This window comes from Cryptomeria japonica, chromosome 10, assembly GCF_030272615.1.
Source record: "Cryptomeria japonica chromosome 10, Sugi_1.0, whole genome shotgun sequence".
Taxonomy (NCBI): Eukaryota; Viridiplantae; Streptophyta; class Pinopsida; order Cupressales; family Cupressaceae; genus Cryptomeria; species Cryptomeria japonica.
This window is the reverse complement of record NC_081414.1, coordinates 216849130-216855970: the sequence shown is the minus strand read 5'-3', so window position 1 is coordinate 216855970 and position 6841 is coordinate 216849130.

Below are 6841 nucleotides of genomic sequence, written 5' to 3'. Positions count from 1 at the left end.
GAAATCTTTGGAACGTGATCCCATGTCACCCACTTTTCATAGAAAAAGAGTATGTAAGATGTCAAATGTTTTACTATAGCTTTAGTTTAACTGCAAACTAATCATCTACTATTAAAAATAGATAGGTTTATCTATTTTTATATTTTATTAACATAGCTTATTTAGCAATATTGTTCATGAATTCAAATTTGTTAATGTTAATTTTAATTAGTACTAATTAAATAGTATATGTTCTTTAGAATAAGTCACATCAAAAAAGTAATGAAACATATGATGCTACATAGGTGCACTAAAAACATAACTTAGTGCACAAGTATTTGACCAATTTTTTATTATATCTATGACATTTAAACAAAAATAAAATGATTATGTACCTTTAAACAAAAAAATGATTATGTGCACTATCTTTGATGAGGTTGCCCCAAAACCTTAGATTTTAGAATTAAACTTGTCATTTAAAATGGCATACGATTTTTATTCATTTTACTTTTTATCTAAAGGTGAGGGGTGCAAAGTTATTCACAACTATACTACGTTCTTTCCCATAATATAGAGAATGTTATGGTTATAGTTTGGGAGTGTGCTTTTAAGGAAACATAATGACATCCTATTATAGACCTGTACCATTTCATCCATGTCCTACCTCATGCAAATATACACAAAAGCATGAGTCCAAAAATATAGATTAATTTTCGTAAAGTTGACATGTAATGAACTGATTTTTTTATTAAATTCCATGAGATCCCATGATATGGACCCTAGATTGGAAAAAACACTATATTTTCTATTATTGTTATAAAAGATTATGATAGTTGTATATAGTGTGGGAAGTTATGATTGGATAACAATTAAATGTCGATTCTTATTGTTACAAAAGATATGCTAGTTGTACATGGTGTGGTATGACTCCAGATAATAATTAAACACGTCTATTTTTTGTTTGAAAAATATAAAAGTAGTCAATGAAGATATTTTATTTTATTGAATAAAGTTGGAAATTACAATGAGGTAATCAAAAAAGTGTTCGGTTTAGTGTCTACTTCATATTTGTTGATTTCATTTAAAGTTTATCTTAGTGTTCTTATTTATTTATTAATATACATTTATTTATTATTTGGCATGCTTGTGAAGCCACATGCTTCTTATGCTAAAATGACTTTCATATACAATCATCTTTTCTATTTCTTTCTCGAAATTTCTAACATCTTAGATGTTACTATGTTACAGTTTTGTCTTCTAAACAAGTTGTGTGTGGTATTATACCTTGCATGAACAATTTTTTTTTTCCTACCTAAACTCTTCGTTATTTCTCTCTTATAATAATCAAAGCCTAATCTACACCTAACAACCAAATAATGCTCATATTTTGAGTTTAACAAAAATGGATTAAATGAAAATGAAAAATAAGGAAATGAGAAGCATGCATGTATCACACACATACAAAGTAGTATCAATCTCACACAAAAAGAACCTCCATGAGCTAGCCTTTCGCTATTATAGGAACACAAACCCATTTTTGCACATTAGCTTACACGCATTCAATCAATCTCTATACATCTTGCTAAATCAACCCAAGGATTAAACTTGAGCAAATCCCTAAATGTGCCATAAGGACCAACTTGTCTCAATATAGTCATTTTTAGTGTGAGTGTGAATGCAAGAGACATTAAAGATTGTAAAGAAAATTCTCACGACCTTACAAGACACCAAATGTGCCAACAAGATACTAGTGTGGTCATAGAGAATACCAATGCACGAAGTAGATCATGTGATAGTCACATCAACAACACCATATTTAAAAGGGCACTATTTACAATGATTTGATCGTATACAACATACAAGAAAAATATAGAAAAAGACTAAGTCCAATAATGGCATCAACAACAACCTCATTAACTATCAAAATAGAATTTATTTTCACCTTTTTTCTTTTGTTATTTTTTTATTAATGGATAACTTCAACTCTTAGTTCTCAAATTTTATTAGATCACTAGGTGAATCCCCTTTATTTGTGGTCAAGGTTCTACCTTCACCACAATCTCATGTCAAATCCTTCCATTGCAACTAGAGATAATTTATTAGAGTACTCATGTCACCATCTACACAACTAATGGAGATCCACTATTTCACCTCTAGAACACTACTAAAAATGCAACAATATGGTTGGACATGACCTCCACCTTAGCCTCTTAGTAGCTAAAGTGGGTGTTTTATGTCTTCACATTCTTTCAATTATGTGGATGGGCCCCTCTTGATTAGAGAAAAATCCATTGGCTAGTGATTGCCATTCTCTACCAAGGTTTGTTCAATTGAAGCCTAGGATGATCTTGAGGATGGTGACAATGTTGCTTGCGTGATGGATGAGAGCTTGTAGATGATGGAAAGAATTTCGTAGGTGATAGGTGGGATAACTTCTTAACACCAGTGTACCACTTGCAACTTAATTATATTATTTATTTATTTGTATTGTTGTTCTAATATCTTAACACATGTACTCTCACATGGTCTTGTACTTTTACCTAGTTTATGGCTTTTTCTCATTTTCAAAAATCATCTTTGTTTTGTATCGTATCTCTAGAAATCTTTGGAACGTGATCCCATGCCAATGCCCATTTTTTTTGAGGATTTGTCTATATGCTTTAATGATATATTTAAATATTATGGGTTTTCATTAAAAAAAGAGTATGTAAGGTCAAAATATTTTACTATGGCTTTAGTTTACAATTAAACTAACCAACTACTATTAAACAAAGATCTAGGTTATCTATTTTTATATATTATTAACATGACTTATTTAGCATTATTGTTCATGAATTCATGGTTGTTAACAGTGATTTTCATTAGAAATAATTAACTAGTATATGTTCTTTCGAATAAATCACATCAAAAAAGTAATGAGCCATATGATGCAACATAGGCACACTAAAAAACATAACTTAGTGCACAATTATTTGACCAACTTTTTATTATATTTATGACACTTAAGAAAAAAATGATTATGTGGCACCATCTTTAATGAGGTCAACCCTAAACCTTAGATTTTAGAAGTAAACTTGCCAAGTAAAATGACATATAATTTTAATTCATTTTTGTTTTGATTTAAAGGTGATGAGTGCAAAGTTATTCACAACTACTTTATCATTTCCCATAATATAGAGAACGTTATGGTTATAGTCTGGGAGTGTGTGCTTTTGAGGCAACATAATGACATCCTATTATAGACCTTACCATTCCATCCATGTCCTACCTCATCCACAAAAGAAAGAGTCCACAAACATAGATTAATTTTTGTGAGGTTGAAAATGAACTCATTTTATTTATTCGTTCATTTAACAATATGTTGCATATCATGGGTTAATTTTTCACCACATATATGAATCCTTGACCATGTTATCATCATATAATCATATATCAATTATCTATTTAGGGTATATTTCATTTAATATTAATATTTATGAATAATATTCATTTGATATACCAAAGAAGGTTAAATATTAATGGAAAAGTTTTTTTGGGTTTGTGAACATTCTTTAACCATCTTCAATCTACTAAAACATTAATAAATGTTACAAATACTTTGCTACTAAAAATGTTATTACAATCTATGACAAGAAGGTGTGTAATTATCATGTCTATATTTTTTCATTGTGTCTAACTTAGGGTTATTGTTCTCCTAAATATAAATGAATATCAACGTTGTTTGGATCACTTACCCAACACAAAGTTCATTCTCTTATATACACATATTTGTCACCTAGAATGCAATCTACATAACTTTAATATATAGGATAAACCTAATAGAAAAATGTAATAGATCGACATAACCATTCAATATAAACATATATTTAATGTTTGCTAACAAAAACATAATTGAGATTTTATTCTTTATAATTAATTAGATCCCCTAAATTCACAATCAAACAATGTTAAATTATTATGGAAATTAAGGAAAAAAATCCTCCATTTTCTTGATATCTTGATCCCCCATGAGGATTATGGATCTCCCTCTTATACAGTTTGATGGAAAAAAAAATTACTTCAATGTACAAAAAGCTTTTCAGGGGGAGATATGGTGGATAACTATGTATACGTTCATAACTCTTTTTGTACTTAGAAGCCCTTCCTTAGCTCCTCTAACCCTAATGTTCTCGTTCATCTCCTAAACCTAGTCAACATCCTCCAAAGTTTCTATATTTTTCAAACTGAAAGACTTGATATTATAATGTTGGTGGCCTCTTCCTATGGACTTTACTTATTTAGATAGAGATATAATGTCTCAATAAATATTGATAAAGATTGTTTCTCTTAGTTGAAGTTGTGGTTTAAATACCTTACCCCAAGGTTGGCCTCTTTTTTCAGTCAACATATTAAATCGAGACTGACTATTGATAATTTGTTCAAAGGAGGTTTATTGTTTCCAATAGAATTCATCTTTATGAAAAATTTGTATACCATTTATTCTATAAATTATAATTTTCATTTCATATCTTTAACCTTTCGTTGAGTAAGTCTAAGCTAGGTTAGTCTCAACTAGGGCCCTTCTCTAATTTGATCCTCTAACTGTTCCCTCTTGTTTCAAACATCCTAATTAAAATACTTTTAGTAACTTACTCTCTCTCATTTATGTTAGTCCATTTGATTAGGAAGGAATGCAATCACATAAAATCCATCATGAAATAATACTTGAAACATAATATGAAGATGCCCTAACGTAGTTTGCTACTCCCTAAATCGGATCTACTCTTGAATTGATGATAATGTTAGCATAAGATGTAATTATAAAAAATGGATTGAGAGGGATGCCTTATATAGGGATTTCATAATTAAAATCACCATTAGACCAACTTAGATTTGATATATTTTCACATGGAGTGGGATTTGAATTAGATAGGAGCACCAAATTTTCCTCCCAAAATTCAGATAAAAAAGTGTGAGACGAGAGCGGATCTCTACTACCTGAAAAAAAAAAAACTCCATTATCTCTTTCATTTGAAGCATGTCAATGTCAATGCTTATGCTTATATAATAGATTTATTACAATACGATAATACACCCTAACAAGATACTACATACAAAATAACATTAACTAGCAATTGCACTTGTGGTGTGCAATGGGTACGCCGAAAAGGTTTGGAAGGTTAATTAGGAAAAAAAAAAGGATTTATGGTTTGTATACATGTGTGTAGTACATGAGGTCAATTAGTGGGCCCTTTAGCAAATGATGGTGTGTGTGCAAGAAAGGTTTCAATGGAGAAATGATAACTTCAAATAAACTATGGATCCACTTACAGGGATCCAAAGATGACTGAAATGATAATCAAGCTCATGTTATGTTTGCAATAGAGATAGAGAGGGAGAAATAGAGTTGAGAAGAGTAAAAAAGAGATGGGCTAAGAAGATAAAGATTGAGATGGAGGAGAGAGGAGTAGATAGAAATGGAAGAGATAAATGTATAGAGATAGAGAGCAGGAGAGATAAAAATAGATGGAGATGTAGGGAGAGGTATATGGGGAGATAAAGATAGAGAGAGATAGGGAGACAGAGATATATAGAGGAAGCATGAGATATAAAGGAAGCAGGAGAGGGGGAGAGAGAGAGAGTATAGATCGTGTGATAGAGGGAGTGAGATAGATAGAGGAGGGGGACATAATGAGAGATAGATCAATAGATGGAGAGGGAGAGGGTAGGGAGAGAGGGAGATATATAGATAGAGAGTGATATAGAGAGATAGTAAGAGATATAGAGATAGAGATATAGATATGGATATAATCTATGCGACAATTCGTCTAGTCAACTAACTTCTAGAATTTAGTCCTTTTTTATACAAGATAATGATAAGTAATCATAATTTAACAAAAAATTTGCTTCAAGATGTAATAAGACTTCAAATTTTAAATTATTTGATGCATGCATTTTTTTGCAACCGTACATACAATCACCAGCAATGCATAAATCAGAATGAAGACGACTGCAAATTCTTTGTTTGAAGATGGAAACAATAAATGAGAATAGGGATGTGTTTTTTGTAGGAGGAAAAAGATCAACTTGCTTGCAGAGTACGGTTTGTTTATTATGTATTGGTCTTATATTACCATAGCTTTTCAGTAACAATATTATTAAAACTATAACTATTGCTATTTCTGATTTGTCCTTTTTTGGCTGACTGGTGTGGAACGCGGATGAATAGATACAGCCCACGTGAAGATCAAAAGCCCATGCAACTTTAAATGCATCCACCAATGTTTTTGGGAAATGCATTCATACTCAGAAAAAATCAATTCTCAGGATGCCTGTGATCATCTTGCATCCTTTTTCTCATGATCTGCACCGTCGATGTTCAAAGTCAGCTGGTTCATCTCAGATAAGGAAACGCTCAGATAAGGAAACGCCTTCGGCGTAATAACTTCCGAATGGTCATATTCAGTCAGTCATTCTTTATTTATTGTTTATTTTTTTTATTCTTTATCAGCTGAATGAAAACGTAAGGCTCAGATCACTGCAATGATCTTGCATTGCATAAAAGATGATACAAACCGTAGATGAGAAAATTGAGGTTATTCATCTCAAATAAAAGACGCCTTCAGCATAAAAATCACCTCACCGCTGCACACCAAAATCCAGTTAATATCTCCTGAACATTAAACTTCAACATCAATGAAAGATATTGAAGTTTAATGGTGTCAATGTTCAGGAATATTAGACTTCATATATGTAGCTGTAACCCCATCGATTCAGATATTCAATCACCCTCAGAGCTCAAACTGCCTTCCTGTCTTGTGCAAATTTGGCTCTGAATTTGCAGCTCTGGACTCTAAATGTTTTTGATTCTTGCCTAAAAGAA